The sequence below is a fragment of the Dipodomys merriami genome, unplaced genomic scaffold, assembly GCF_024711535.1.
Source record: "Dipodomys merriami isolate MVZ:Mamm:240054 unplaced genomic scaffold, mDipMer1.0.p SCAF_18, whole genome shotgun sequence".
In the NCBI taxonomy this organism is placed as follows: domain Eukaryota; kingdom Metazoa; phylum Chordata; class Mammalia; order Rodentia; family Heteromyidae; genus Dipodomys; species Dipodomys merriami.
In genome coordinates, this window is record NW_027203159.1 from 11,143,994 (window position 1) to 11,164,062 (window position 20,069).

Here is a 20,069-nt window from a genome sequence, read left to right on the forward strand (position 1 = left end):
TGGCATAAATGATCCCAGGCTCCCCTTTTTACCATACCAGCTAAGAAATCTGTATTTATTCTGACTATATATCCTTTATTAATACGCAATCTTTTCCTATGACTGCATTAAAAACCAGCTCTTGATATCTAATGATCCTCTAATAGATTATGATGCGGTGGTGGGTTGTTCTGTTTTTGTACTCTCTGGTGTTCTAAGGCTTCTGTTCTCTCAGCCTATGTCTTTGGATGTTCGGAATCTTCTCTGCTAGAATTCCCATCCATTTAGTTTCGTGCTCTTCTTTTTCTTGGTACCTATCTGTTCCAAATTTGATCTTCTGAGTCATGAAGTTCTGGCAACGTCCTTTTCATTAAATTTAGGTGGGCAGGAAGGGGAAGGAGACATCTCCTACCCCTTGTGGAGATGGGAGGGAAGGGATGGTAGATGGAAAACAAAGGAGGAGGCAACAATACTTGAGAAGAAATATACTCATTACCTTGCTAATGTGGTTATAATCCCTATGTACAGTATTTTCACATAAAAATTACTAAAAAAATATATGTGAGCCAGGCACTGGCTGTAATCCTAGCTACTCAGGAGACTGAGATCTGAGGATGAAGGTTCAAAGCCAAGCTCAGCAGGAAAGTACTTGAGATTCTTATCTCCAACTAAGTACTGAAAAGCTGGAAAAGCAGCTGGGACTCAAGTCGCAGAGCACCACCCTGGAGCAGAAAAGCTCAGGGACAATTTCCAAGCCCTGAGTTCAAGCCCAGGACCAGCACACAAACATACCACACACACACACACACACACACACACACACACACACACACACACACACACACACACACACACACACACACAAGAAGAGCATCAGCATCTCAAACAAAAGTCTGATACTTTCAAGTAGACTTGAACATGGGGAGATGCCAGGAGAGATGAACTTCACCACCTCTGTTGAGCTGAAGTTCAAGACCCAGATTCCATTTTTGTTTGTTATTTTCTTTCTTGCTATTGTTTTCAATGTGCTTACAATACACTATGTGATTCTTTTGTTTGTATTGTATACACTTCCCCCATGGTATAACCCCTGTTTTCACTGAATTTGATGCTGGTGCACTATACCATATACATATATATATATATATATATATATATATATATATATATATATATATATATGTAATTTGGGGAGGGGAAGTGATACAACAGAATGCTTAAATGAGGATGCAGCTGACCCATAGAGACAACCAGATGTACAGGACTATATTGAAAATGAACTTTACAATGTCGGAGTTGGGGGGGGTGTGGAGCAGGAGGCGTTGGGGATGTAGGAAGGGAAGTGATGGTAGAGGAAAATAAAGGAGTTAACAATGCTTGCTATGAAATGTACTTGTTACCCTACTCATGTAACTGTAACCCATCTGCAAAACAGTTTTACAATAAAAAGACCTACATGCCAAAATAGGCCTTTTGTTATTTGTTGGATGTGCTCTAAATAATTATCTCCTCTTCCCTATTAGATCTAATCTGTCTTTGAGCTCTAAGGTTATGTTCTATGTCACCTATTTGCTTTGGAGATTTTTTTACTTTGTTTTCTATTACTCTGTCTTACTTGGTCATTTTTAGGGCTCCTATTTCTTTACTAAAGCCTATTTTAGGTCTTGTATGGACATTCTTTGCAAATTGTTTTGTGAGGAGGGTTCAGAGAGTTGGTTTTTTTAACTGTGACTTCTTTCATATCTTTTAACTAGGTATCTGTTTTTTTAATTGCACTCCCTTGGCTTCTCAGAATTTATCTCCATGAATTATTTTTCTCATCTTGTTCACAAATTGCCTTGTAGAGGTTTCATATCTTTTCATTAATCACATTTTTCAGCAGTATTTGTAATGTATTTTGAAAACTATCTTCTAGTTCTGTGATTGTCTGTTCTAGTGCCTGGTTATTTACTGTGGGAATTATACTACTTGGACTTTTCACTTTTCTAGTATTTTTGTGATTTTTTTCTGTCCATTTGGGGGTCTTCTTGGCTTTAATTTGGGGGATCTATGATCTTAATAATAGGTGACTCTAAGTTCTTGGTTAATTTGCCAGTTCTTGGTTTTATCTTCTGTTGTGATTTGTGTTCATGGAATTAGATTTTTGTCTAGACCATGAAGTGGAGGTGTTGGGTCTTCATCTGTCCCTAAGATGGTTGGGGTCTGAGAATAGGAAAGTGCACCACTCGCCTGTTCCCCAGCCTCCCTTAGCCCTGGAGACAGTCAGACACAGTGGGGAGTCAAGTCAAGCAGGATCTCATTTATTACAACACAGCAAGCACTTTTTTTTTTTTGTCGGTCGTGGGGCTTGAACTCTGGGCCTGGACGCTGTCCTTCAGCTCTTCAGCTCAAGGCGAGCGCTCTACCACTTGAGCTACAGCGCCACTTCCGGTTTTCTGGTGGTTTATTGGAGATAGGAGTCTCACGGTCTCTCCTGCCCGGGCTGGCTTTGAACCGCGATCCTCAGATCTCAGCCTCCTGTGTAGCTAGGATTACAGGCGTGAGCCACCAGCGCCCGGCACAGCAAGCACTTTTTAAAGCAAAAAACTGAGTGGCATTGAAGGGAAGGAAAAGGAACCAACCAGTCACTGTAGAGGTCACTCTATCATGCGCCTAAGCTTTCTATACTTTCTCTGCTGTCTGCTAGCTATTTATCCACTGATGTCAGTTCGCCTGGTATCCTGGTATCCAGTCAGTTTTTCACATAAACAACTCAGATTCTGCCCACTCAACATCCTCTCAGTGCCATTTTTGCTGCCCATATGCCCTACAGATTCCCTTTTCTTTTAATGGCAGACTCACCTCTTTGCTGAGGTTTGGATCAGGGCACCTGTTGTGAGGTTGGCCCAATTGGCACCTCCTCTTGCTGAGGTTTGCCTAAGGTAGGGGTAATCTTCAGCACTGAGCTTATCAAAATGGACATGGAGAGCCATGAGTTGGATTTCCTGGACTCTATCTTTTTTGATATAACTGGAACCCCACATCGTGCCTACCTCCCAGTTAGATATACTTTTTCCCTCTTCTGAAAGGTTAATAAATGTCAGTGCCACCACAGTTAGGAATGTCTAAAGCAGTTTCCAGGACATATAAAAAGTCAGTATCTCATAAGTTTGCCCTCTTCAAAGTATGGTAGCAGCCTGAGTATTCGGGGTCCCACACATGAAGCACGGTACATCTTCATGGGCCCCCACACTCAGGCCATCCTTGGTGAAAGGGGGTCCAATCTCCAACATCCCAGGATCCTCTAGGCAGGACACAGAGGTCAAAATGAAGGCCAGGCCACCAGGTTGAAGGGACAGCTTCTCTTGTGGTGCTATTGATGATTTCTCCATTGCCAGTGCTGATCACTGCCCAGGTTACACATTGAGGTTGATATGGATTCTGTAGGGCCATTGCTGTGACTGGGAGTGTCAGGATAGCCAACAGCTGGAGTATCACCATTTGCAATTGTTAGAGAACCATCCCTTGGGGATGGTTAGTAGTTATCTTTTTAGCTTTCCCTCTTTTAAACACAGCCTTGACCACCATAGCCATTTTCTTTCCTTGTTGGTTAGCGTATCCTTAAGCATCCTTCTGTATAGAGGAAATGGGTAAAAACTTAAGGTTCCTGGCCTGGATTCAAAGGGGGGTTGTCTCCCCTATGGGAAAAATTCATCCAAATCCCCTGCAGATGGTAACTAGGGGGTCAGGTCCTCTCCATTGGGGCTTAGGGTTTAGTTGTCCTGAGTGCTTCTAAAATCTAGATTCAGTTGCCCCTTTTGAAAAATTTAAAATGTTAGTGGTAAATAAAGCTATCTGTAACTGTATATGGGGGTTAATTCCCCTTTTTCATTTTAATAATTGTTTCTTAAGACATTGGTGATTTCTTTCTATAATTGCTTGGCCTTGGGGATTATAGGGAATTCCTGTAGTATGATTAATATGCCATTTGTCAAAAAAATTCTGACATTGCTTTGTAACAAAACAGCATCCATTATCAGTTTTAACTTGTGCTGGTAGACCCAAGGTGGCAAAGCATTGAAGAAAGTGTGCTTATGAATGTTTAGTTTTTTTCTCCTGTACATGCCCGTGGCCCAGTATGCTCCTGAGTAGGTATCTATCAAGCCAAAGAGATATCTAAGTCACCAAAGGATGTTTGCCAAAGGATGTTAGGTTTGAGGCCTCTGGGATTTACCCCTGGTTGATGTAACGGGGGTACTTTTAAGAAGGGCTAGCATGTTTTACAGGTATGTACTGTACTTTTGAGGTCCTTTACATGTTGTAGACCTCTGCAATTAATGTAGGTTAAATCATGTAAACGGGTGGCCTCCTGTAACGTTAATGCTTGTGGGCCAGTAGCTAACTGGTCCACCCAATTATTTCCCATGGATAAAAACCCATGAAGTTTTGATAGGGTTTTTGAATGTCCTGAAGGGCCATAATTACGGTGAGCATTTCTTTATATTGTGCTGACCCTTGACAAAGTTGAAATCTTTGTTGGCTTGGGGTCTTTTGTTGCTCTTCAAAGGATGCATACACAGAGCCTGCTTTTCCTCCATCAGTAAACACATGGAGGACGCCAGCAATACGCATAAGAGAACAAAGAAGGGATTTTGAGGGGAAGTCACCATAACATGACCGTCCATTTGGATGGCCGGTAATGGCAGTCAATTTGGCCTAAAAACCCCTCCAGGGAGAGAGCAAAATAAACATTGGTTTGAATGAGCCACTAGACATCTGCCATTGGAAAAGGAAAAACAATGGAGTAAGGGTGGAGGCCATATTGCCTTTGGGCTTGGGTCCTTCCCTTGACAATAGCATCGGAAAGTTGGTCTGCCTGAGAGTGTGTGCCCCCCAGGGGAGCATGAACCCATGTTAATGGCTCCCCCCTTTGAGTTAAAACTGCAGAAATCAATGTGACACCCTCAAACAACCAGAGGGAAATGGGCTCAAAAATAGAATATCTCTTCATAGAAAATTCATCCAGGGCTTTTTGGAACTGTAAAAATATTGCCCGATGGCTGTCTGTAATTGAAATAACTTCTTGGGGCATCCTGTCTTTTAGTAGGGCAAATAAGGGCACAAGACTATCTTAAAGGACAGTAACCCATGGCAACAGCCAATTGATTTCCCCTAAAAGACTTTGAAGTTGTGTTAGGGCCAGAGAACAGAGAATATCCAGCAAGGGATTAAGGGGGCTGGCCTGAGTCAAGGTAAGGTGGGATCCGAGCACCTTAAAAGGAGGTACATTTTGAATTTTATTGAGGGTTTTGGTAAACCCCCCCCTTTTTTTTTAATATGGTGAGAACCTGGGTGAGAAGGCCCTCCAGGCAGCCCAGATTTTCATGCCCCAGAATTATATCATCCATGTAGGCATAGGCAAGGGAGGTATCTGAACCCAGCGCCGGCCCTAAAAGTGTGGCAAATTATTGTTGGCAAAAGCCAGGCTATTGGCCATTCCCTGTGGCATCCCTGTCCATTCAAACCTCCAATCAGGCTGGGAGAAATTAAGAGAGGGGATGGAGAAGGCAAACTTCTTGCAGTCGTCTGGATGCAATGGGATATAAAAAATATTTAATAGCAATCACAACCAAAGTATATTCTGAAGATATAGCTGGAGTCCAGGGCATAATTTTAGGAGTGTTCCTACTTGCTCCATCCTTTCATTTACCTTATGTAGATCTTAGAGCATGCACCAGGCCCCGGATGCTTTTTGGATAACAAATATGTTCCAAGGACTCATAGAAGGGTGTATGTGCCCAAGGTTTATCTGTTCCTCACCAAAAGGTGGAGGGATACCAGTTTAGGTTTAGTCAATGGCCACTGCTCCCCCAAAATAGGGCTTCCCAGTTTCCACCTAATGGAAGGTTCTCGGGGGGCAGTGGCCTTTAGGATTAGGGGTACACCCAAGTGGGTCCCTTATGTTCCTCTCTGTAATTATGAAAGTTAAAAAAATCATTTTCCTTAACTTCCCTCTAGATCCTTTAAGCTTTGTGCTTCTTCTCCATCCAGAATATTGTCATAGAATGCTTGGTGGTTCATAGTGACAAAAGCATCCATTTGTCCTAGCATGTCTTGCCCTAGTAATTTGGTGGTGAGGTTTTCACTACTAAAGGGTGTATTTTTCCCTATGCTCCATCTGGGCTAGTCCATTTCATAAGGGTAACCATCTCTTTGGACTGGGAGTTGCCTCTATCCCCAATATTGTGGTCCTGGGTGCAAGTTTCCAGTCTGAGGGCACTTCCTTCTCCCTGAGTACAGTTTGATCTAACCCCATGTCAATTAGGCAGTGAAACTGCTTCCCGCCTATGAAAATACTCATTTTCGGGTGGTGGACTTCCACCAGGGGGATGGTCCAATGGGCCTGTGTCATCCTGCCATGATGCTGCCTGGGAATTACAGCAGAAGAGATTCCTCCTTGAATTAACAAGGCTGGAGGATGCCCCTTCCTTAGTTTAAGGCTTCTCACCTAAATCAAATTTGGATCGACAATCCTTTTTCCAATGGTATCCCTTCCTGCACCTTGGGCAGGGTGTAGGGGGAGGTTTTACACCCTGGGCCATTAGGAGGGGGATTGCTGTGAACAGTCCCTCTTAAAGTGCCCTTCCTGCCCGTATTTAAAACAAGTTCCTCTCCCTGATGTCTTAGGGTTCCTTGGTCCTGGGCTGCCAGTGCCTGGGTAATAGCCTCAGTCATTGCAGATGTCTGAACCTGTAAATCTAAACCTAGTGTTTGGGACTGGTGCTATTGCATTCCCACATCCTGCAAGGCTACCACCCATCTGCTCAGGGACGTCTCTCTCAATCCTGGGCAGGCCGTGCGGTGGTCTGCATTCATCCCTTCCCAAACCAGTAGCTTTATAAATTGATATCAGAGGTCCCCTGCTGGCAACGTGCAGTGAACACTCTGTTGGACTTGGTTTTTGTCTCACTCCTGCTATGAGGGACTCACTGGGCCCTTCATCCAGTTTATAGCAAATGTCAAGTCTTGCCTGCCTCACCTAGTCATGGTTTGGGCCAGGTATTGTGGCCTATTGGACACCAATGGAGTACTCTTTCCCTGTCCCTGTTAACATGGAGTAAGTAATAGGTATGGCGGGTTGAGCCTGCCAGTTATTTTCCACCCACACTCTGCATTCCTCGTTAAAGAAGGCACCCCATTTAATGAACTGAGAACTGGTGAGGATGGCTTTAGCCACATCCAGCCAGTCCATAGGGACACACGGGTGATAAGCAATGTCCTGTAACAGGGTCTGGGCCAAAGGAGAGTTCAGGCAATCCTCCACCACTGCCTTGTGAAGCTCATTAAGATCCTTAGCTTCCCATGGATACCATTCCAAGGGTCTGCTAGCTCCTGGTGACAGATTGACCAGATATGTTTGTGGAAGCAAATCCTGTGGCCCAGGGTCTGGGCTCCTGGGTGGCACTTCATTTACAGGGTAGGTTAGTTCCCAGGCCGTCGGCCCCTCTGTGGAATGTTGGTAGGGGTCCAGGGATAGCAAGTCCCTCTGTAGGGCCATGTAGGGCACCGTACCTCACCCCCAATTGGAGGAATAGGATGGGGGCCTAGGACCATCAGGGGCACCCGAGTCAGAATGGGCTAACCTTCACCCTCATTTTGACTTCCACTGTGCATGCTTCTGTCTGAGCAGTTTGTTCTCAGTCAAATTTGACCCATTCCTTTTCCATCTCACTTCCCCAGTCCTCCTTCTGTTAGATAGCATTATCCATACCAAGGATTTCACTTACCCTGAGAAACTGCTTAGTCTCGGCCGGTATATTTTCCTTTCATGCCCCATTTTGGGTGCCTGATGTTGGTTCTTCGTCTATCCCATGGAAGACGGACAGGGTCTGAGGATAGGTAAGTGTACAGCTCACCCTTTCCCCATCCTCCCTTAGCCCCAAAGACTGTCAGACGCACTGGGGAGTCAAGTCAAGCAGGAACTCATTTATTACAACAAAGCAAGCACTTTTTAAAGCAAAAAACCATGTGGCATGGAAGGGAAGAAAAAGGAACCAACCAATCACTGTAGAGGTCACCCTATCATACGCCTAAGTTTGTATACTTTCCCTGCTGTCTGCGAGCTGTTCGTGCACTGATGTCACTTGGCCTGGTTTTGGTATCCAGTCAGGTTTTAACATAAACAATTCAGGCTTTGCCCACTCAACTCCCTCTCAGCACCATCTCTGCTTCCCATGTGCCCTACATGTAGGAGTAGAGATAAGTTGGAGTGAGATGTTGTGATGTTAATATCTGTGGTTCCAGTGACAGTTTAGACTGTCCACTGGTATGGTGAATTAATTATCTCTGTATCTGAATGTGTCTGATGTACTCTATGTTCCTGCTTTTTTTTTTTTTTTTTTTTTTTTTTTTTTTTTACTATTTGGCCCTTTTATTTCTATACTACAGCTGTGCTTTTGAATACATTGAGAACACAATCATAGCAGTCACCTGAATGGGTGTACCCCTTTTCATAGATTTCTGTTTTCTTGTGAGGACAGTATAAAATCTTCTTTTGAATTGTATTTCTTTATATAGTTATAGCTGCCTTGGTGTCACTCTCTAGAAGTGGAGTAGATGGTAGGACTGTAAATCTCAGTTTTATTAGAGAGGGTACGTTTCTATTGTTATTCTGCCGTTGTTTTTCCTCTTCCTCGGATTTATTTTGTATATTTTTATTTTTAACATAATTTAGGATTTGTGATTTTTTTAATCAGGTATTTTTGGTTTTTCTGTTTCTGTTTTTCATATCACTATGAAATAGTGATATCCGGCTTGTATGAAGAGACAGTAATAATATGAAATCTATGTTACTACATTGAAAGAAAAAGAGCAGATATTTTAACCTATTTGCTACAAGTAAATTAATATTGAGAAAAATTATTTAAAATAAGGACTTATTTACTCTTCAGAAGATGAATATAGTACTCTTGCATATCTTGGAGGAAAAGACTTTAGACTCATTACAACTGATGCTTTATGGAGAAATTACTGCCTAAACTTTCTTCTTCAGAAAGGCAAAAGCTACAATTCTTTCTTATTCATATTTTACAATCATAATTGCTGCATGCTGAATTGTTTTCCTCTGATATTTTCAATTCCATTCTTAATCCATTAGTTATCTATAATGAATGACCAGTTGCATAAAATATCTATATTACTTATATTGTGATGAAAATCTCAGTAATATTATTATAATGTATCTCTGATTCTCATCTTGAGCTACATTCATATGAAATGTATGCAGTCTCAAAAAAGAAATGACTACTCTTTTCTATATTTTAATCAATAAATCCATTCTCTTTAAATATATCTTCTCACTTTCTATATTGCTCCAGTAAATATCATGTATTTCTAGTGCTTTCATTGAAATAAATATAAAGCTTGAAACATGAAGACAAATCCCACATTATCACTTTAAAGTAACCAGCCCGGGTTGAAAAGTCCTTGAGACTTTCTCCAATGAAACACTGAAAAAACCGGAAGTGGCACTATGCCTCAAGAAGTAGAGTGCTAGCCATGAGCTGAAGAGCTGAAAGATAGGGTCCAGGCCCAGGGTTTAAGACGCATGACCCACCTTAAAAAAAAGAGAGAGAGAATTTGTTTAGGGCTAGTGAATGATTAAGATATTGGAAAAAAATGAAAACTATTTTGGGGAGGCATATTAGAATCTAGATTAGATGAGTGAAAACTAGCACATTGTGTTAATCTTAGTATTTAAATATAATTTGGATTAAAATTAGTCCAGTGTTTTGTGTTGATTATGATTAGTGTTATGAATAGGAAACTTTTAGTATAATATTGAATTTTCACTCCCAAATAGAAACAAAAAATGTGAGATTGAATAGCATCTACAGTATTATCATTTTATTTATTTCTCAGTGACAATACCTATAATGGTTAATGAAGAGTTTTATAGCCAGGTTAGGTTGAGAGTGAAGGTTAAGTAATGGACTAGATGTTAAGTAAATCTGAAACTGTTTTAGGATACAGTAAAAGTAGCATCAACGGAAACTACAGTATTCCTGATAAGGGAATTTGAGGACAATGAATATAATGATTCACGTTAGGGAACAAGATAACTTCATATGTAGAATGAGGAAATTTGTGGGAATTAGCTCAAATTGAAACTCATGTCAAGAATTAACCTGGAGTATTAGTTAGAATGAATAAAAATTACAGTTTTTTCTTAAACCTCAGAATGGGCCTATCATTAGGGTAAAAGTTAGGTTTCAGTTCCAGGTGGGGTTAGAGTTAATATTAGGGAAATGGAAAATTTAGGGTGAAACAAAGTAAACCTTAATGTGAAATAGGATACTGCTAATAATATTAGGATTAGAATATGACTAGTGTTAGGTTAGCCTCAATGTTCCAGTTGGGGTTAGGGTTAGAAAAATGGCAAGATATTGAATAAAACTTCAAACTATTTTCAGAAAGCTGAGTTGAATCCAAATTAGGATGAATAAAACCTTATGTATTCATGCGGCTTTCAGATTCCAAAATTAATTAGTTCTAGGTTTAGGGTTACTTTTCTACTTCAGGTTAGAGTTACGGTCATGGAAGTGTAAGCTTTAAGGTAAAACTGTTTTCTACTAATTACAGGACAAGTATTTGTGAAATATAATGGAAACTATAATGTTTCCCCTATATTTCCCATAAGGGATTATTTGGGTTAGGTTTAGAGTTATGTTTCCAGTAAGCTTTAGCGACAGGTTAGGGTTAAGAGCTTATATTGTAATAAATGAGAAACATTGTTTAGGATACGGGAGTTCAGGAAAGTTAGGATCAATAGAATCTACAGTATTATTTATGTTATGTATTTTAATGTTGTGTTTGATGTCAATAGACAAAATGGTTACTAAATGAGAATAAGATAGATTCGGAGTCTGAATATATGCGAAACCAAAACTCAAGTATTTTTTTGCTAACTTTAGGATTGGGCCATGATTCGCATCAAGGTTAGAGTTAAGATTCATGTCTAGGGTGAGTTACTGTTATGGAATGGGAAATTTGCTGTCAAAATCAAACTAAACTTTAGATCTACAAGACAAGTAAATATTAATAGGAATGTAAAATAGAATTTTGATACTAATATAAAGATTCAGGTGCAATTAGGTTAGTGTTCGATTCAGGATTAGGTTTAGCCTCTGAAAAACAGTAAGGTATCAGGTGAAACATAACCAATTTCTCCAATAACAGGTCTTTCCAAGGTAGGATGAATGAAAAGTAGCGAATTCCTAGGATAATTGGGGCAAAGATTAGGTTCGTTTTTCTAGTTGTTAGATTTTGAGTTACAAAAGTGGAAGTTTTAGGGTAAAACCGAGTTTATTTTTGACTAACAATTAGATGTAAAATAAGTGTGAAATATTATAGAAATAAGTATTTTCTTACATTTACTTTTCGGGGTTTATTTGGCTTAACTTTGCACATTTAGGTTGGCAATTAGGTGTAGAATTAAGGTTGGGATTAGGAAATTGACCACATGTTAAGTAAATTTGAAACTTATTTTAGGATCTAATCAGGAAAAGCTAGAACCAAGAGAAATTATCATATTTTTCATGATGTCAAGATTGGTTCATGTTAGGGACCAAGATAGCTTCAGGTCTAGAGTCAGTAAATCTGTAAGATATAGGGTCAACTGCAACTTATTTCAAGAATGATAATGATTATCTGTTAGAATGAATTAAAACTGGAGTAGTTTTTATTTATTTTAGGAATTGGCTACCATTAGGATGAAGGTTCGGGTTAGTTTTCTGGCTGATATCAGGGTGCAGGTTATGGAAATGGAAAATTAAGTATCAATATAAAAGTAGAATTTAGAACTACAAGAAACATAAGAGTTTGGATGAGTGTAGAGTATTGGTAGTAATATTAGGATTTGGGTATAATTATAGTTTGGGTGAGCCTCAGTGTTTTAATTAGGGTTAGAGTGAAGGTTATTAAAAAAGGTAAGATACTGCATAAAACTTCAATCTATTTTAAGGAGGACACACTAAATCAAAGTTAAGATGAGTGAAAACTATTATATTTGTGTTACTTTAGCATTCTTGTGTCATTCCTTTTACATGAGTGTTACTTTAGTTCTGGTTAGTGTTAGGGTTAGGGAAGGATTACTTTAGGATAAAACTGTGCTTTCCACTAACAAGTAGAAGGAAAATAAATGTGTTATTGAACAGAAAGTTGAGAATTTACTTACATTTTCCACGTGGTGTTAACTTGCTACAGTTAGTGGTAATTTGTGGTTAGGTTTAGGGATCAGGTTAGGATGAGAAAATGGGTTAGACAACTAATAAATCTGAAACTTATATTAGGATCCAGGAGTTCAGGAATACTATCAATGGAAACTACAGTATTTTTTGATATTGGAATTTGATGTAAAGTTCATGTTAGAGAACAAGTTTGCTTCATGCTAAGAGTAAGAAAACCTTTAGGATTTAGTCTAATTCTTCTCAAGAAAGACAAATGAATATCACCTAAAATGAATAAAACTCCACTATTTTTCTTTAATTTTAGGATTGGGCATCCAGTAGGAATAGGACTCAGTTTGGCTTAGGGTTAGGAAAAAGGCAAATGAAGCCAGGCTAAAAATAACTTTTAGAAATTCAACTATGTAGCATAAAGGACATTGTTCCATCTTTTGTAGCTTAGTTTTCTCAATTATAAAGAAATAATTTACCTATAGTTCTAGGCATGATCCTTTACAATTATTAAATATTGTCTGTACCCCAGAGAAAATACATTAATGACTGCATTTCTCTCTTTCCCATTTTTTTTTGGAAATCAGGAGAGTAATATTATCAACTTCTTATTATGAACCAAATCACCACTTGGAATTTATTTATACACTCAGAAATTCACTCTTCTGGAAAATTAAGGATCAACAAAATTCATGTTAAACTGGAGAAACCTCCTGAGATAGCTTTCTTAGAATATGTGACATTATTAATTGAGTCTGGACATCCATATTTTCTAAACTTTTATTTGATACTTATAGATTTGAGAGAATATATTTCATCTACGAAATAATACATGTCATTATAAGCAAATACCCTTTGTCAAAATGAATTATCTAAATGTCTTACCTATATCATTCCAACATATTTCAGAAAATCATGTGCTGTATTTCAGTGCAAAAATGTTCATGATCCCTCCTATTATATTCTTTTCTCCATCATATTCTTTTTTCCCACTACAGTACTTGAGCTCATTGCCAAAGCTGATAAATGACTTATTAGGACCTACTGGGATTTCAACTTCCCTTGCCCACTGTCACCAAATTTTGAATTCGTGGGAGGACTCCACTGCAAACCTGCCGAACCTCTGCCTGAGGTAAAACTTAGCCTGTTGGCTTGGTGTTCTCTCTCCCTCTTTACCCTCTTGCCTTTCCTCTCCATCTCCCTTTCTTTCTTTTTTATAAAATTCTCTGTGTTTTATTAGCAAGTCATTTTTTACTTCATGGACATGATTATATTTATATACATTTTTTTCAGTCGTGGGGCTTGAACTCTGGGCCTGGGCGCTGTCCTTGTGCTCTTCAGCTCAAGGCAAGTGCTCTACCACTTGAACCACAGTACCACTACCTCCCTCTCCTTCTTTCTGAACTTATTAAGGGGGTCTCCATCAACAAAGTAGATGTGAAAGAGAGGATGAAGTGTCTTGCTAATTGTGAACTCATGTATTTTCATTCAACTCTTTATGTTTCATAACTGTCAAGAATCTTTGGAAGATACAATCAGTTAAATCGGGCCCTCATTTTTGAAGTCATAAGTAAGAATGCATTGTTCATGTAAAGAATATTTACTGACTACAATATACCATAAGAAAATCGTGGCTATCAAGAGAAATTAAGCAGAAACAGATTCTGAACAATTTAATTCTATTTGGATGCGATAACTAGAAAATAAAAATTGAAAGTGTTTTCATAAGGAATATTATATTGTAAACATAAGCAAAAGTATAAACCTAGAGTTCAATCTCTACTACAGCTGATGCATAAATACAAAACAATAAAATAAAAACCTTGTAAAATTTCATTGTCCTGAAGCTTTTGTTTATTGGTAAGCTAATTGTCTAATTCTCATTGTATGCTGTTGATGCCTTTTTTTGCTTACTGATTAAATTTTTTAGTAATATCATAAATATTCCCAGTTGTTCTAGATTATATATGATTGTTTAGATGTATGTGTGTATAGATATCTGTGTGGAGTGCTTGCCTTGAACTGGAGAGTGCAGGGTCCGCGCCCAAGCCCAGAGTTCAATCCGCACGACTGACAAAGGAAAAAAGATTATCCATTTCTTCCATTACAATTTTAACTTTGGACACAATGTTACTTATTTCTTTTGATTAGATACTTGTCAACACACTATGTCCCTTTTAGTTAAATGAAGCATCTTTCATATTTTCATGTGTCTTTTAAATATAGTGTAAGGAAACGAACATATTTCTTGTCAGTATTACCCCTTCCCTCGTGTTCTCCTTCTTTACCTATCCTGGGTTCCCCTCTCCTTTTTATTTTGCATAGATCTCAGATCCTATGCAGAATGCTAAAAAGAATCCAAGAAAGTATAACTTCCAGGATACATCTCAAATGGTCAAACAATGGCTCTGGTTGAACTAGAAACAATCTAGTGACTTCAGTCACAAAGTACTTCAGAGGCATAAATTGTAATGTATACTAGACAAAATTTTGGTTGTGTCTAAGGAGAATATGGTTGAGGGCCTGATCTAAGCCATACTATAGGGCTTGCTAGTCAAGTTCTTTTCGGTGGCTCAAACTAACAGTTTTAAAATACTCAGTGTTTTAAATTTCTTACATTATCTTATTTCTTTCCAATAGTAGCATAACTAAGCCTATTTTGAATATAAACCCATGATTTTGGTATTTTACATATTATGTTTACCATGACTTGACGATTCCATTCATTGTAAGGAAAAAGTAAGGAATAAATGACTTGCCTTTCTGGCATCTCATTACTTTCCCTCATGCATCTCTACTGCCCAGAAGATGCTTTTAATCACAGAACGCTCATGATAGATAGGGTTGTTTGGGGCTAGACTTCTTGGGCATGAATTTGAGTTAGCCAGTGTTGATTTCCAAAGCAAGAAATTCTGCAAGTGATTGCTTTCCCTCATCTTCAGGTTGATTGAGCTTCCAATTTTGCATTTGCTGAATCACAAATATGAAGTGAATGCTTATTCCCTCTTAGGAATTTTTATACAGTGAGTAAACAGAGAAGTCATTTTTTTTCAGTTGTGGGGCTTGAACTCTGTTCCTGAGCACTGACCATCAGCTCTTCATCTCAAGGCTAGCGCTCTACCACTTGAGCTACAGCACCACTTCAGATTTTCTGATGGATTACAGGAGATAAGAGTTTCACGGAGTTTAATGCCCGGGCTGGCTTTGAATCATGATCCTCAGATCTCAGCCTCCTGAGTAGCCAGAATTACAGGCGTGATCCACCGGTGCCCGCCTGAGAAGCTATATTTTGAGAGATTGAATCTTTATCTTTATTAAAAGGCTAGAGATTGAATGGTGGACTACTGTCTCACAGTCCGGCTACCAGCAAATATACTTAACACTGCTGGGAAACTGCGTCTTGAAGGTTGGAGTGGAACAAAAGAACAAAAATAATACCATCAAAGAAATTCAGCTCTAACTTGGAGCTGAGGAGGTACTCCATGGTGACCAGCGAGGAGCCAGGAACAAGGACAAGGACACAAAAACAGAGGCATGGCATAATGGTACATGAGCTGGTCCAGGTCAAAGAGCAGAGTCCCAGGAAACTCCCATTCCCAGGGACTAGACTGACAGGTTTAGTAACCTATCATTCAGATCGAAACCCTTGCCTCCAGGAATTCAGGTTGCTAATCATCTGGGTGTCAGGGGCTTCACCTTCCTCCACCATGAAAACAAGATGCCAGACCCTACATCAACCATGTGGCCAAGATGCCTCTGGCTAGACCTGCTCTCACCAATTCAGAATGTATTAATCAGTTTGCATTTTTATCCTGAATCATGCTACTTGTAATATTTAGTAAGCTTTTTGGAAAAACAACTTTATAGCAAGAAAAGAAAAGCCATATTTCACTGACCTTTTCTGTGTTTATCAGAGTATTTAAGTTTGACAATGTATCACATAGTAGCACTTTGTTCATAATAAAACATTGCTGATATCCTAAATGCATTATAGTACTGGCACTTTCATTTACCATCTTCCATATTACTTTAAAAACTTGATGGCCATGGAAAATGTTTGAAAATTTTTGAAAAATGTACAGTTTCATAGTGTATATTTCCAAGTTACAAAGTTATTTGTGGCAAAAACAGATTACATTAATTGAAGCCTGAATGTGATTACTTTGTTGACAAAGAAGTATCTTATGGTGATATATAGCAGGGATTCTGAAATTAAATCTTCAAAATTCGGATCTCTACCACTTACTAGCTAGTGTAAATTAATCTACATGTCTGGATTTCAATTTACATTTTCTGAAAAATGGTGCTCATAGCTTGACCTGCTGGTTTGGGCTATGAAGTGCTTGGATTTCCCAAAGCAATATTCTGTTTAGCAGTAGAAAACTGTTAGAATGAAAATAGATTATTATCTTTCAGTAGTAATCATAAATTTGAATTGAACTAGTTTCTAATTATCCGCAAAGTAGTACATTCTTTCTACCTCTCCTTCTCAACTCTTTTCTCGCTATTGTCTTGTCTCTTTTCCCTCAATTTTCACCCTTTTCTGTCTTTCTATTTCTGTCTATGTCTTTATCCATACCCCCTTTGATCCATAACACAGGTTCAAAACAATAATCAGTTTATGGGATTTCTTATTAACTGTAAAACCTCTGAGAGCACAGACTATTTTGTGATTACATTTTATTTTTAGGAACACTCAAATTCTGTTATCACATGGATCTATAATAAAGGTTTACATTGACATAAATAATATTCTTTCTTATAACTAAAATATGTACACTCCTATTTTTGTTTTACATCTTGCATATTTCATAAAATACCTGTGCATTCTGGATTTTTTTGTTGTGTTATTGTTCTAAATATACACATACCTTTAGCCTATTGAGTGCCTGTTTGTAAACTGATGAATAGAAATACCAAATATGTAATCAATATAATTTTACAATAGCTTATTATGTTTAATTCTTCAATTCCCAAATTTTGTGTATTTGTGAATTTCAGAACTGGTTAAATTAATAGAGGAAAATGCATACATTAATTAAGATTCCCCAGTTAAGGACAAGCAACCTTTTTGAGGGCTTGTATCAGTATTCTCCCATCAACCAGTTTCTCTCTTCATCTCTTGAAATTCCTAGAGGAATTTCCTCAGGAATTTAAGACAGGGAAGGCAACAGCAGTAAGCTTACAACTAATTTTAAATGCAGTTTATACTAGATGTCCCCGACAACCAAATAATTGTTTCATCCATGCTAAGAAGTCTGTCAAGAAATACTACAGGTGAGCAAAGGTAGAACAAGAGAAGATCAAGTCAGCTCCCAGCCCAACACAGACGTCTGAATCATACAGTATAACGGCATATATTTTTATGGGAAGCACATTTTACTTGCAAAGTAGCTACTATACTTTACACAGGAAAGAGAATGCTTTTACTAAATTTTTACTAAATTAGTTGAATTATTTCAAAATTCATAATTCAATTTTCAAAGAGATTTGTTACAAAACCAATCCTTTTATTTACATTCCCTAATACTCATTATTGGTTATTTAAAGACAAAGACTAAATGTGGATAAAATTGCATTGAAATCCCTACAATTTCTTTTAGGTTTCCATAGAAATACATAAAACTGACTCTAAGTCTCAGACAATTACTTGTTGCCAAACACACTTGAACACACTCAGAAAAGGAGATTCATTTAATAGCAACTTTTATTTCCCAAAAGGACAGGGCAGATTTAAAACACTAGTTGTAACCACAACTATGATCTGAAAGTTACATAGCAGTTAATTTTTTCTGACCAAGTCTTTATTTGACCCATGTGGAGATCTTGTGGTGAATTCATGTGATAATTTCCTTTCTTTCTTTCTTTCTCTCTTTCTCTCTCTTTCTCTTTCTTTCTCTTCTTTTTTCATCTACTGTTTGTTTTCAAGCAAGTTGCAGTTAATTCTGACACAGCTTTCTCTCAAATACAGATCGGAATGTTAAATCTTTGTAATATTGTAAAGCAAAATTTACAGTTGAAAAAAAGGAATTAAATTGAAATTAATCCCATAGTGTTCTGCTACTTCTTAATTCTGAATTTTCTCTAGAGAAGAAATACCAGTTGATTTACTCTTTGGTGAGAAAATGTAAATTCAGAGCTCTGTTGTTTAGAAATACAAAAACATAGATGAAATCTGCTTACAACATCCATTAAAATTGAAGAAAAAATATGGAATATAGAGGAAAAATATCACTCTTTGGATATATTATGATTTCCAAATATGAAAATGTGAGCTTACTGGTAAAGAAAGAGACTTTGGAGTTACTACTAAATTGTGTTTGTGATCTAGAATTAAGCCTGTAGTTAGTTCCACTAAACTATGACATACCAAATTTCAAATTTCAAAAATAGTAGAGAACCGATAATATCAAATGTATATTGAGTGTGGAAAATTTAGTATATATGTATATTTATTTTATATAAAAATGAATCTCTTGCATATTTTCAGTAGGCTAGTTTACACCAGGTAGATTGTTTCTAATTTCATGGAATCTAGTGTCAATTTCTACTTTGTAAAACTAAGTTATCTGGGCATTAGTTGAAATATAATTCTAAATTTAAACCAGTTAAAATATTTCATATTTGATTGAGTATAAATTGGAATTTGTTATTATTGCTGATTGTAAGATGTTACTAAAATACTACAATTGACCAGTCAGGCCTACTTACTGTACAGTTTATAAACGATGTAGCATATTTATTACATACCACTATCGGTTTTACTAGAATATCAGAATTATACTGATACAGTTACTACTTAGTGCAGGTTCAGTTGCAATACACTTTATGAGAGGCCCTATGTAGATCTCTCTCTCTTACTCTCTCTCTCCCTCTGTTTCTCTCTCTCACACACACACACACACTCTCACTCTCTCTCTCTCTCTCTCTCTCTCTCTCTCTCTCTCTCTCTCTCTCTCTCTCTCTCTCTCTCTCACACACACACACACACACACACACACACACAGATTCTGTCACCAAGCTTTAATTTTCTTGATACTGACTTGATAAAAGCAGGTTCTTCAGACCTTTTAGATTTCTGTGAAAACAAATAGTATGTCAAGAAAAAAAATAGGGCACTGACTACAGCGAACATTTATGTTAGTGTTTTCTCTGTCACTTTAAAAAAATAGATTGATGCCATAGGTAGAGTTACATGTAATTTATTTGAGGAGGAAGCTAAGTAATAGTTTAAAATATTTCATAGGGCTAAACACTTATCAAGTACATAACAGGAGGACACGTTCAAGTTTGCTTACCTCAAATCTATTTCAATCAATGCATTCATCAACTAATAGAATAATTATGGTGGTGTCCAATGGTTGGGAAAGTGTAAATTGGTTATATCTTGACAAAAATGACCTTGGAAGGCTAGCTAACTTTTTGAAGTAGGAAGAGAAATTATCTTGGAAAGACAGGGACTGAAGCTTTAGCAGAAGTAGGGAAATTTCTAACTAATAAATGATGGCAGAGAACTGTTCATTGTTATATAGTTTCTTAAATTAAAAAAAGATGTAGAGGAAATGTACTTGTCAATCTTATTTTGGAGAGTGCTTAGCACCAGGACAAACCTATAAAGATTGTGATGAGTGAGTATTGTATGACAGATACTCATGGCAAGAGATGGAGAAAAAAGTGCAGGTTATAATTTGAATACATGTTGCCAAAATAAGACACGTTCATCACTATTGAGTCAGGTAAGACACAATGAGAATTTCCAGGATGATTATCTACTGAAAATGTTACTTGAAACACTGCATTATTATTCTGTTTAAATATTCAAATAATATGGTTTGGTAAGGAGACTTTGGCCAAATGTGTTTTGTTTCATCACCA